The 14,082-nt window shown below is 39.9% G+C and overlaps 1 protein-coding gene across 2 annotated transcripts in view; it reads left to right on the forward strand.

The window, feature by feature from the left end:
- Nucleotides 1-1,525: 1,525 nt before the first annotated feature.
- LOC134641129 (arf-GAP with Rho-GAP domain, ANK repeat and PH domain-containing protein 1-like) overlaps nt 1,526-14,082 on the forward strand; it is a 58,874-nt gene continuing 46,317 nt past the window's right edge. For both annotated transcript variants that reach the window (XM_063493361.1, XM_063493359.1), the window contains exon 1: nt 1,526-1,635. The gene's annotated coding sequence lies outside the window, so the exon portion shown is untranslated. The remainder of the gene's footprint in view (nt 1,636-14,082) is intronic.

Here is a 14,082-nt window from a genome sequence, read left to right on the forward strand (position 1 = left end):
CCGGGGGTGGGCGTCCAGGTACACACCGGCTCACTCCTTGGTGGCTGCTTGTCGGGGCCTGGAGCCTGGGGCTCGCTCGGGCCACTTCGGGGGTGGGGTGCCCTCAGCCTCTCGGCCTGGGGCTCGGTCACTCAGGCACAGCTGGCTGCCGGCGGAGCTCACGGGCACGTCACTACAACCCCCCCTGGATTCTGCTCCGCGGCTGCTGAGTGACCCCTCATCTGGGACTCTCCTCAGCTCTTTCTGGGATAGTGGCGCGGCTGCCCCTCTGTTGGTCTTCCTTGGTCTCTTGTGTTCTGAGGGCCTCTGGATGTCTGGAGTTTTGATCTCCTCCATACCTGCTTCATGCCCTGGATGACGGGGCTATGGCTCCCCACACCCTCTAGCAGATCAATACATGAAGGAACCTTTTAAATACAAGCGCGCTCATGCTCACAGGTGTACACACGGGTGCTCACACACACAAACTACACCCTTTTTGGCTCCTACCTCAAAGCACACTGTGCGCTGTCGATCTTACGTGCTGCACAATAATGTTTAATATTTAGTATTTACTGTTATATTCCCATAGATCATCGTGATGTTGTTTATTATGTTGCTCTTTTTTTTCCTTCTGCTTGTTTTCTCTTTTTTCTTTCTCAACAGGTGATCCAGGTGATTGATATATGTATTTTTTGTCTGCTTATTTTGTTGGTTTTTGTTTTTTGCCCTTTATCCCTGTCCCTCTTCCTCGCTGTTTTTCTTTCCCTCTTTCTTTCTCCCCTTTCTTTCCCCCCGTCAAGTCTGTCCCGTATTTAGCAGGTTAAAATAAAATAAACAATAAAAGGTGAATCAAATAGACCATTACGGCAAGGCTGGGATGGTCCATTTGGTAAAGTAAATCCGTTGGGCATCTTTCTTCGCCTTTAGACAATAATTCTGATGGCAAAAGAGCCAAACGGGACAGGCAAAAAACCCCCAAACAAAACAAAAAAAAACAACAACAAATAAATATTACTTAAATATTACTGGTTATATTACTTGTCATTTGTTTATTTGGTATTTATTTTGTTTGTTTATTGATGTTCCTCCCCCCAAGAAAAAAAAAGTATAATAAAAATACAGTGTAAAATTTTATTAGCAGTCCCATTGAGGGTTATGGGGATGGTTTTAGTTCTCCAAAACACGCCGACTCTGAGTATGTGCAATAGCAGAAGTTAAAAAATAGCACTGCTCAGTCTTTTTTTTTTTCTTTTTTGGTATTGTATGTAAAAAGTAAGCGTTGTGTGGGGAACGTGGATGAAAACTAACTGGGTTGTCCAGTCTTTCTCGACGGTCACATGACGGTCTTACGGAAATTCTTCGACAGTAAAATTATCCGTGTTAAGGCAGAAAGGACAAAAGTGTAGCCTTCAAAGTAAAACAAACAGTAGGCTAAACTCGCCGCGGGTCTGTTTATTTTGAAAGGAAAAACACTTCCTTCACGTGCACGTAAGCGCGGATGCATGCGCGTAGCCGCTGCTGCGCTTCAACAGTGAGAAAAAAAATAAAGTGTTATTCGCTATTCGGCGTCGCAGTTGTGTCTTCTAATCCCACCTCGAAGGCAAATCCACTCCTGGCGTGTCTCAGTGACACGGACACTGAAGACTGGAAAGGGTAAGTGGATAACAGGAATTTAAAAACTATTTTTTCCTCCAGCACAAGAGAAACTTTCCTCGAGCCACTGCTTAGAGGAGAAACGTGAACTCAGCGCTTTTAAACGCACTCACTGTGAGGGGGTCCGCACTAAAAAAAATGTTGCTGAGGTTATTTTTAGGCGCAGACTGTTAGCTCCGAATTTATTACTCAGCGACGCATGAACCTATTCTTTTTTCCAATGTGCTTCAGCGACTGTGTCCACTTCTGCTTTTAGAAGTAGGCTAATTGATCAAGAACAGTTTCATTGGATTAATGTGAACTCTTTAGCGGTATTCCCAGACTGCTCTATTTTTTTCTCTGGTAAAAGCGAACTTTCCTACGACGGGACTGTTTATCCCCAGCGGAATTCATTATTTCTAATCTGGGCTCCATTACATGGATGGTTTTAAGATGAAATCAGTTGTTTATAGATGGAGTAACTGGTTCCTAGCTTGAGAAGAAGGAAGCATCTATAGAAATTCTCAGAGCTGTGTATGTAATGGAGCAGGTGGATTTTTGTGACAGGTGATCATGCAGGCTTTAGTACAGCAGCCCCCCCCCCGCCAAAAAACAAAAAAGCAGCGAGGTAGTTGCGGAAGATTTCTTAAACAGCTTATTTCTGCTTTTTTTTTTTCTCCCACAAACGGACAAGAGTCACCTTATGAAGTTCATAAGGTTTGATCAATAGTGAAACTGTAAACGTGTTGGCAGATAAGTTATTAAGAACTACAGACGTATGCTTTTCCTGTTCCTTTGAAATAATTTCCCTTTTGATACAAATGTGCTCCGTGTGATTTACATTGAAAGGTTAATAACATTTGCCTGTGGGTTCAGGGCTTTAAAATAGATTGCATTTTTGCATGACTGATTTGATCAGTAGACCCTTAAAGTTGGTGAATACAAATTTTTAAGTAGTTTTTTTTTCTTTCTTCTTTTTGTTTTGCTTTTTTCTTGCTGAGGAAGAAGTTCTTCAACCATGAAAAACGATGTTCCTCTTCGTTGTGGTTCACTAGATATGATTATGCTGCAGAAGCCTCCTAGTTGCAAAACTGTAAAGTAAATAAAAGTCAGTCATTTTTATCGCTGCCATATCAAAGATTGAGCAAGGCACTTCGTCTTACCATGGAAAGCGGATAGCGATTTATCGCTCTGAAGGGCAAGCCAAAAAATCCACCCATTAAATGTCATTTTTTGCAGACTGGCAAAAATCGCTATCAGACAGTATCATGGCCCTACTGACCTTATTGGTCCTGCAGTGAAATGGAAATGGGAAATGACTAAGTATGTGGCTGTCTGCCTTTGGCTTTCCTGTGCATGCTGAGAATCACATACTGTAATATTAAAAGATGCATATCAAGATGCAAATACACATCTGTCTGTCACTATAAAAGTTGCCTTCTATCATACAACGGGCAGTCTGGAATAAGCCAAGGCTTGCAAATCATAGTCAGAAGTTTTAACTTAGCAAGATTTCTTTAGAGGAAACCGTTATTGGCACTGATGTCATGTTTGAGATGCAGTGTCGGTTAATATCTGTCATCGTCTTTCTTTATCCCACTTGTGTCATCAACTTTTGTGTCTTTTTTTTCTCCTCTCTGTCTCACTCGCACACATGATTGTTTGCTTCTGAATAACCCTGAAACGAGGTGAGAGGACACTGACCTTAGCAGACAACTGAGCGCTTTATATTTTAAGGTTTTAATGAAGTTTGAAAGTGTACAACAAACAGCTGTCTACACCGGACTGAAGTTAGAAATCTGCAGCCTTAAAAGAATCCCTCTAATTTCAGCCAAATTTTGGCATTCAGTCCAAACAGCGCTGGGAGTCTGCTTTAGTCAAAGGAGCTGCTTGAATAAATGCAGTATGCACAAGAATTCACATTTACTGACTTGTTGTTGTGTTTTGTTTTGTTTTTTTTATCGGAAGGCTGCTTAAAAATTACGGCTTCAGGTTCGATTTGATTTAAATGAAGGTTAGCCTAATAGCATCAGGAGACTCTTGTTCATATTAACTAAAAAAAAAAAACACCTATCAGCTTAACTTTGTTTCACTTCTTACTTTTCACCTGATCATCTGAGATCTTTATAAACTTAACAGTGAACTGCCAGAGTGTAGTGTAGTGACTACCTGACGAGCAAAAGATCCCCAGTCCTTGACTGGGAGGAGGTGCAAATCCCTGAGAGGGGAGCTTCAACTTCGCCAATACAAATATGTGGATCCCGCTGCTGTGATGAGCACCGAGGGTTTAGTTTAGTTTTTTTACATCTCAGTTTTACAAGCCATTGTGAAAGTGAAGGCCACAACTAGAGTCATAAGATTGTATCTGAGATTGAATCTAAGAGATGTTTCCAGAAATCTTTCACATTTCGAAGGCTTTTTTGGGGGTGGGTGGGTGGTTGCACCTCATGAGGTAGAGCAGGTCCTCTATTATCAGGTTGCTCTCTGATTTATTTAGTCCCAGAGGAAATTATCTGAAAAATTACCTCTAGGACTAAATGCATTAATAATATGTTCCGATTCTTTATAGAAAAACATGCTTGTGTGAATAGGTGTAATTGGGTGAATGAGCCATGTTGTATGAAATGCTCGAGTGCTCGAGCAGAAAATCGTTATATAAGAACCAGTCCATTTACTATTTACCATTTTGGACAGGCCTTAATCATTTGGCTAAACGTGCCTGGGTCGAGTCTACACATTGCGCAGTTTTCGTCTTTTCCTGTTGTCAAACAGTGCGTGTGATTTTTACATAGTGGCGGCCTGTGTCTGACACACACTGATGATTTAATTTTGATTGTGTTTTACTTCAGATATCCTTCCCCAGTTGTCTATATGGTTTACAGTACTTCATTAAAATATAGTTATTTATCAGAGGTTTATGACTTTGGTGCAATTCTTAGGCTAAATATAATAGTTTGGTTAGGTTGGGTTGCCGTGGGCAACCTTCTGAAATGTTGCAGCCCTGGGAGTAAGGGGTAAGAGTGTGTGCATGTGTGCGTGCACACATAAGGTTATTCACTAGAGGACATTGTTAAGATGCATTGCTGTGCTGGCTGCACTGAGTCACTATTCAGTCCTAATTGAAAGTGGGCTGAAAGCAGCAGTGTGTCTGGTGATGGGTATCTGACTCATGTCTCTTGTATATGCTGTGTTTTTCAGCAGCTCCTATAAGGACGATATCCGTCTAAAACTCTGGAGATTAAACGAAGAGTTAAGGCAGTGCAAATTGTTAAAAGCTGGTATATTGAGCAGCAGCAGTAGAGCAAGCAGCTTCATTCTTTTCCACCTGATCTGAAAGATCAGACAGTGTTACAGTGAGAAATTAATTGTGGACTTAGTCATTAAGTCCATTAAGGTGAATGCAGATTTGCTCCATGTTAACTGCATGTATTGTATTGTATTGTATTTTTGAGTTAGATCTCACTGTAGATCGTAGGGACTTAAAAAAAAAGTAATCTTGGCCTGTTCTCCACAGACTTGCTTTTCAGTCTTAATCTAGGAAACAAGGGAAGAGGAAGAGAGAAGGAAACTATGAGCCCCAAAGGACATCGACAGGCATCTAATGGATGATGTTGTAGTTACTCTTGTATAATATGTTTTTTATTAGTTTTTGGTTTTAGTACACCAAATTGGACACGTTCTAAATTTCTCAAACACATCATGGACATTTCTGTACTGATGTACATGGATACTGTTGATAACAGTAATGATACTTTGCGTTATGACCTTTTTCCATACACAGTATGAGTAGAAAGGAATAGAGGTTTTGAAGTTGTACTGATTGTAGACAAAGGAATATGATATTTGGATTTTAAATTGATCTGATCTTGACTGGTGTGATGATGACAACAGCTGATCTATTGAACCATCAAAAGTCATCAGTAGCTATTAATAGGTAATCTGATCTTGCATTGAGAAAACTAACCGTAACAGACCTTTGGTTTGGAGGTATTTTAGAGTAACAGCACCAGCAGCTTTATTTTAATCTTTGCCCTACTGTAGTTTGTGGCTTTACTGTGGTCAGCTGGCTCAACTGAAGCGTTTAGGTGACTTTTTGTTTTCTTTTTTGACAGCTCCTTTCGCTCTGTGGCTCTGTCTCGTAGATTCTAACAGTTGTATCACTTATTGGGAGTTTTCATTGCACTCACTGTAGCATAGCGTCTGTTGATCAACTCCATTGATAGAATTTCACTTCACCTCTTTCTTGTTAGTTTCAGTCCACGTGTGTGTGGACTGGTTTCTGTCCAGTCCACACACACATACAGATGTGTATGTGTGTGTGGAGTTGTATTAACAGTAAGAACGAAAGCAGAAAAAGAAGAAACTGGGACAACTTTAGTAGTGATTTTAAGATGAAATGAGACTAGAGCAAAAAAATATGATAAACAGAAAATATTTGATGTTGACCTGTATGCTTCGCTGACGAATGTAGCTCATTCATTAAATGCTGGTATCAGATCCGTGCTCAACATCTGCAGGTACCCTAAGACAAGGCACTGCTAACGTAACAAAAGTAGGAAAAATTGGATTGGTGCATTCCTACTAGTTGTATCAACTGATGTTATCCATTTGGAGGGATAGCTCCTCACTACCATGTAATCCCCATAAGTGCCTTTGAAATAAAGTGACGGTTAAATGCTGTTAAGGTATGCGTTGGTTGGGCTGTTTGGCTGTAATTCAGCAGAGTTGCTAATGCTCCTGCCAGGACCAGCTGTTCCGCTACCAGATGTTTGGGGTTGGCCTGTATCTTTGGGTTTAGAAGAATTCCCACTTGTTGGAAGGCTTTTGTTGTTGGCAGGCTAAGGAAGTGTCAGCTTGACCCCCGTCGACTCTTCTCTCTGTTCCTCCTATGCTACTCTACCCACCCCTTCAGGATAACACGAACAGTTACACAGGAGAGGGACTTTTGGTAAATTCTGGATTTTTTTTTAAATTTATTTTTTGGTAAGTTCAGGAATTCTTCAAATGCCAACTCTGTCAATAGTCTACAGCAATATTAGAAAACATTTCCTTTTGACCTCTGAGAGAAATGGCATAAAAGAAACTGTGACTTGTGTAACACCAAACCAAAGTGTAGTGGTTAAAGAGTGATCATCTAGATTGTAATACATCCCTTATTTGTAAATAACCACCAGTAGGTAGAAATAACATTACTTCATAGTATGCCACATATCAGGTCATCATGATCTGGCATCTTTTGCACCTTAAAAAACTGCTTAACATTATTCATAACACAACCATTGCCTGTATGTCAGATATACATTTACGTATATGTTTGCATAGAGTTTTTTTTTTTCCAAATTATGGGGATATAATCTGTTGTGATTGCATATGTCCACTTAAATAGTTAAAAATTTACAACATGACCATATTGCAGGGGTCCGTGTGTTGATGCGATGGTATTGCTGATTACATCATTGTTTGCTTAGTTCATGGTCCAGATTTTGACCAACAGTCATTTTGAATATCTGTGAAATATACTGATATCTTTTAGTATCACTATTTAAAATATTTAGTTTGTTCAAGAAGTCTGTGTCAAGTCCAAGTTTATTTCTATAGCACATTTTAAACAGCCTCAAAGTGCCGTACAAGTTATACAAAATATACACCTAAATGTAACAACACTGAATCAGCAATAAATGTACACTAAAACTCAAAAGAAGCAAGTAAGACTGTGTTTGTATAATAAAAGCTAGGATACTCTGCTCAGCTAGACCTGAAAGCAAGAGAGTGGGCAGCTCTTATGCAAAGAGGTAAGTTGTTCCAAAAATTAGAGCCTTTTCAGGGATGGTTCCTATCGCCTCTGCTTTTAAGCCTGGATCTTGTCCAAGAGGAGCTGGTTCATAGACGCCAGTGGCTGGTAGAATTGTAGGGTTTCAAAAGTTCTGTAAAGTAAGTGGGTGCCAAACCACTGAGATGTTTAAAAACAAGCAATACAATTTTAAACTGGATCCTGAAATTGACTGAAAGCCATTGCAAGAAGGCCAGTAGAGGTGTAACGTCATCACAATGTTTTGTTTCAGTCAAATCTCAAGGCGCTGCTCCGAAACTTGCAAGTAGGACTCAAGGCAGGGCTCGCAAAATTTCAAAATCCCTGGTAGCCCTTTGGGCAGACACTTTCAGTTTTTGGTAGCCCAAAATAAATTTAAGTAGCCTGAAAAAAAGAGGACAATTTTTTGATTGACTTAAAAAAAATAGTTAAAACACAAATTACAACTGTATAAAAATTACAATCATCAACTCAAATATTTGGTTCTAATTGAACAGAAATTTCTATGAACTTGTAAGAACTGTGTAGAACATGAATCAGTCTGTGTCAGATCCTGAATCTGAAATTTCCACTGAAGTCAAGGGTAAGAGGAACCAAGATCTAGGCCATTTGCTTTGTTTGCAAAGACTGCTAAATTTTGCCAAAGGTAGTTCACTCTTTGCAACATAGCACGCTGTTCTAAACAGCTTTTTCTTCTGCGTTTCTTCTGGACTTCTTGTTGTGCTTGGTTTATTTTTGGTATGTTTTTTGCAATTGGCGTTTGTTCTGGGAAAGATACTGCAGACTGAGCAATAATGCATTTCTTGCATTTCTCATGGGTTCTAATGGGGCCTTTCTTAAAATTACTGGTCCCAGTAACAAAGGTGCTTGTCGACCCAGAAATCGAAGGAAACTCAAGACACACCCAGCAGAACATCATGTTATTTAGCTTGTCATATTCCAGCCACAGAAATTCTTTTGTCCATGAAACCAAAAAAGCTGCACTTTTGTTTTTGCCTCATAGTCTGATTTGTCATATCTTTTCCGTTTTGTGATAGGCTTTTCTTTGGCTGTCCCTTCTTCACCCTGACCCGTCTTATTTGGCTGAGCAGAACTAAAATACCTGCATAAATCCATCTGCTTTTACACACGCACTTGCATAATGATCAGTGATTCTCTGCGCAATCAACCTCTATCACATGTTTAAGCTTGCTGTGGGAGATTTCACTTGTCACGTTTGAATAGTAAGCTAATGAGTGATAAGACGATGTCAGAGGAATTGGTGCGCAATTAATCTGTCACTCACCAATCAGTAGCTGCCGCTCTCTATTCACAGTTTGCATGATCGCAAAGTGAAGCAAAAAACAAGCGCAAATTCAAACGCGATTTCAGTATGTCACATACTGACAGTGGCTCATCGATGCCAATGACATAATTGCCCAGCTATGTTTGCGAAAGAATGCAAAAGCATTGACATATTTTTTCTTCCTATGATAACCTGACGGGCAGGGCTGAGATGGATTTTGGTAGCCCGACCGGAAAAATCGCTAGCCCCGGGACGTCGGGCTATCGATTTTGCGAGCCCTGCAAAGGCATGCTGGATTATACTTCTCAAGTAATGTCTTCTGTGTAGGCAGTAGGGCTGGAGTAAAGCTGTGAAAAAGTTTCTGTGGTTTACCCAAGCCTATAGATTACACTCGCAGTAGCAAATGGCAAAAATATGTGTGGCAGTTCATTTGAATTGCAATTGTAAGCAGGTGTTTGTATTCACCATCACTTAAATGCAGATTTAACACATACACATTTCAGTGTAAAACTCACTTCTCGTTCTTTTCTAACGGGGTGAGGTCACGTGTTGCACTGTGGAACTGTACAACTTTGCAAGTGCGGTTATCAGCCGGTCAAGTGTTGCTCTTTGAAATGCTTTAGCACTGCCACTCGCTGATCAAAATTGATTATGAAAATACTCCAAGAGAGCTCCTTCTGTTGTTCTACATCAAAATGAAGGAGAAGACGATTGTAAGTAATCGGCCCTATTGTTTATGAATAAAGTTAAATACATTCAGCAAGCCTGGCCGGTACTAATGGCTAATCGAAGCTTGATTGGCTTGCTTTGTGATTTATTAGTTGCTCTTGGTTTGATGATCACGCCAGCAAAGATCACGCATGTAAAATGTTGAAGCAATCTGTAAAGTCATCGTTCCAACAGCTGAGCTGTGATGAAGCAGGCATTGAGAAGACAAGTTTAGACTATATTTATTTTGAATACATTTGCAATGAAATGAGGGACACATGAATGTGCTTTGGGTGTTTTAGTATGCACCTTCAAAAACGCTCACATAAAAACGGAATGGCCCAGGCTAGAAATGTGGACGACTAGTCAACTAAACGTCAAACAGTTGCTGCCCCATGCTAGTCAGCTCACGAAATACTAGTGGGTTAAACATCTTATTCTTATTTTAGTGATGCACTAACGGTTAACGGTTCAGAGATATTACGACACCCCCAGTCACTGTCCGTGGCTGCAGCCCCGACAGACGTCAGCAACATTTAAAACACGATCTGAGTAATGAGGATTAATTAAGCTCCTAGGATCACGTGTAGTATTTCGGGGATTTCTGTCTTTTAGACTAGGTGTGTAGTCGAACTTTATTTTCTCTTATTTAAATGACTTGCAGATTATATGCCAGGCTCAGTGAATGCGATTCTAGTCCATGCTGGTGAATGTAGTGGTGGATACAGCAAGGTTTATGCTATATCTAGACTGTGTTGTTACACATTCGGCAGTATGAGCATGTAAGTGAAATATTTAGTCTTCGAATTAGAACAAAGACTCTCCTCGCTTTTTAAAAACTAGCACAAGACGTGCAATATAAAAAGCTTGTTTCTTAGTTTAGGACCAGTGAAGTGTTAAGAGTAAAAAACAACACAGCAGTTGTTGTGGCTTTTTAAAAACCACATGACTCATAGTGTGACAGCTGGCCAGACAATGGTAGTCTTTGCATTTTCTTTTTTAAACTGTGTGGCATACTGTACACAGCCCTGCCACACTATTTATGCGGTGTGTTTACAAGTACAGCGGAGGGGTGGTAATGTGTTTTATATGTCACAAACATTGTTGCTGAGAGGCCTTTAAATTCTTTTAATAAGCGATAAAGTTTAGTAGACATTGCTTTGTCTCATAAATCACTATTATATACTTAAAAACTGCAGATTCAGACAGTAGATGAGGTTAAATTTGATGCCAGCCAGCACTGTGATGAGTGGAGCACCCTGGGTATCTCTGTGTGTTGGATTAAGGGTGAAATTGAGGCGTCCCTCACACACAGATGCCAACCTACACACAATATCATTAGGTGAGCACTCATTTTAAAGTGTGTGAACAGGCTCGAACAGTGGGCCTTGACCATGCTTTTCCTTCCTGCTTGTCAGTATGTGCGTGTACTCGCCTAGGCAACAAAATGCCCCATTGTGGAGAGCACAGAGACCCTGTTATTGGCAGCTCTCTGAGTGGGAGGGAGGGGGAGATGAACGGAGAGACAGATGAATTGAATTCAAATTACTGACTGGAAACTGAAGAAAAAAAAGAGATAAATAAAAAGGAGAGGCACAGAGCATAGGAAAAAGGAAGTCGGGGGTGATAATCAACCTGAATTTGCAGAATTAAGGAGGAACCTGATATTTTCTGCATTCACGCACACTCTTTGTCAGTCTTTTCAGCAGTTAAAATAACACATTAGCAGTTTTGTGAATATTCTGTTTTCGTGTCAAATTAAAGATCACAGTCAGGTTCATCTTTCTGAATATAGTACAGCAATAGGTTCAGGTTATGTTTAGACTAGTGAACTGCAAACACAGGAAGCATTTATCAAAGTTCATAAGTATTTTGCTTAGAACTGCTTTAAGTCTTAATGGCATAAATTGTGAGATTTTGGTCCACATTGACATGATAGGATCAAACAGTTGTTGCTGATTTGCTGGCTGCAAATTCATTTTGAGATTCTTCTGTTCCACCACATCCCAAAAGTGCTCTATTGGAGTGAGAGCCAGTGACTGTGGATGCCATTTTTAGTACAGTGAGCTCATCGTCATGTTTAAGAAACCGGTTTGAGATGATGCAAATGTTGTGTTACCATGCTGTAAGCAGCCACCGGAAGATGGGTACACTGTGGTCATAAAGGGATGGACATGGCCAGCAACAATACTCAGATAGGCTGTGGTGTTAAAACAATGCTCAGTCAGTACTAAGGAGCAAGCTACCTCCATGCCTAAATGCACTGAGTTGCTGCCATGTGATTGGCTTATTTGCATTAATGAGTGTTTGAACAGTTGTAACCAATGAAGTGGCAGGTGAGTGTCGGTTGAATAGCAACCTAATTGAAATTGCCTTCAAGAGGCAGACAGGTTTAGAACAGCTGACAAAGTAATGCTTTTTATGTTGAGATGCACAAACTGATATCAGCTGATGTAAGCTAAGCGTTTCATGATGTGATGCATGGGCACAATACTCAAGATTACATATTTCAACAGTATTGTTTCACTTCTCTACTTTACATCTGCTTTTACCTTTTTCATGTCTTGATTAGTCCGACGGAGCCACTATTGAGGGGGTACATGTTTAACTCGATAAACAGGCACAACTGTGAATGATAGCGTTAAGCTTAACTGCAGTGTTCATGGTTATGCTTATTATGGTTTTCCCCGCAGACACCCACGCAGATGCCCAGATGCAGCCAATCATGGGCTTCTCTGCAACAAAGTGCTGATTTAAGATGGTGAAAGATGCTAACACTTGCTGCTCACTTGTTAGACACTTTTCGCTCAGTTTGGTGAGTAACGCCTCAGTGAAGGGGCTGAAGACCAATCGTCATATTTCATTGGGCTGTTTTTTGAGTTCCTCAATTCAAAAATGGGAAGCATTTTGATTGGAGAGAAGAGAGCAAGATTCACACCGTCTGTACGCTGTGCTCTGAGTGGTTAGAGGAAACTTTGGACAGGAAATGAAATGCATCACATTGGCAGCCGGTACACTGTCTTTTATCATACTGGGCTGGTGACTATGACTTCACTCAACCTTAACAACTCTCATGTCTAATCACCAAACCGAATCAGGTTTATATAATTCTTTAAATATTTTCTCTTTTGCATGTTCTGTTGCTAGTCAGTGAGCTAAAGTGTCTGTTAATAATGCTTAGGTGTGTATCTTTAAATTTTAAACTTGTCAGTAAAAAAAAAAAACTAAACAGTTTCTATCAAAGGAAAACTCATAACCATCTTGAAATGATGTTACATCTTCTGATGGCCTTCACTAATTATTGATGGATCAGACCAAGTTAATGAGCGAACCCTCCCTTTAGTTTAAACTCAAATACACACCTGTTAAGTTTTGCGACCGGACGTTTCACAACCTGTCCATAGTTTTACTGCCCACCAATATACCCACAACAGCCCTTGTGGTCATGTAAGTAATAGAAATTCTAGTTTGGTGTTGTCCTACTCGATTTATTTTCTGATATCCGCCGTGTGATACTTACATGCAATCTTGTGACGAGGAAAAGTTCTTACCGTAAATATCATATAATTTGTGCAAGTCAAATGTTTTTAGTCTTATTAAACATATTTTCTTGTTATGTGAGATTTGGAGAATAAAGTATAAACTGTTTTTTTTTTTCTTTTTGAATAGTATATTTTCAGTCAGGCATGTTTTTGTTTTTATTGAGCTGAACAGAAAAGAGGTTAAACTCATCCACGCATATTTTATTTTTTCTTGTGATTGTATCAAGTGAAATATAGTTTTGTGTGTAAGGGTGTGTGGAGGAAAGACTGTGTTTGCGGCTCTTAATGGGAAACCGACAGCTTCCCCTGTGGTCACAAGTAAGAGGCAGAAAGATAAAAAGCAGAGTGACTGCAGAAGGTTTTTGACTATTGATTTAGAAAAGCTTGTACCTTCCCACGTTATAGAACAGTCAAGAATAACTATTGGAAATATTTTTACGCTCACTGAAGTTGTGCATCGGTATAGTCTTTATTGAGCTATTGATTGCGGTTGTTACGTTTTTGCGCTGTGTGAGTGCTGGTAGATGACACCTACTGTTAATCGAAGCCTAACATTTTCACCGATTTGCGTAGAAGCTGTTCTTGGACGTTTTGAATACAGACACAAAGTGCCATATCTATATTATCATAAAAATCATCCTCAAAGCTAGTTAATTTATTCCAAATAAGTCAGTTTTACTTTACTCCAAAACATTAGGGTTAGTGTTTAGGCCTTGGGTCATCACCGGTGATAAAAAAAATAAAACTTACGGTAATACCTTGATGACAGTGCTATGAGGAATTTTAGTGGTTTGCAGGAAGCTGAACATGACTGAAAGGCTTACGGAGAATTTAGAGACATGCTTTCTGTGCCAATACTCATTGTGCCACTTACACTTCCTCCCTTAGTAGTCTGTTGCGATAGTGCAACAAAACTGACTAGTTTAGAAACTTAAAGAAAACATGTTTAGGCAGAGAAATCCAGACTTAAATGGCAGTTTCTTCTACTTTGTGTTCAACCTTTTTATATACACACACATGTCAATGGACTAATGTGACACCACTTATCAGAATGACTGAACTACTATTGAATTTTACTGTTGTGGCGACTCAACTTCCTCTTCTACCTGGGAAAGAAACATCCA

Source organism: Pelmatolapia mariae, linkage group LG14, assembly GCF_036321145.2.
Source record: "Pelmatolapia mariae isolate MD_Pm_ZW linkage group LG14, Pm_UMD_F_2, whole genome shotgun sequence".
In the NCBI taxonomy this organism is placed as follows: Eukaryota; Metazoa; Chordata; class Actinopteri; order Cichliformes; family Cichlidae; genus Pelmatolapia; species Pelmatolapia mariae.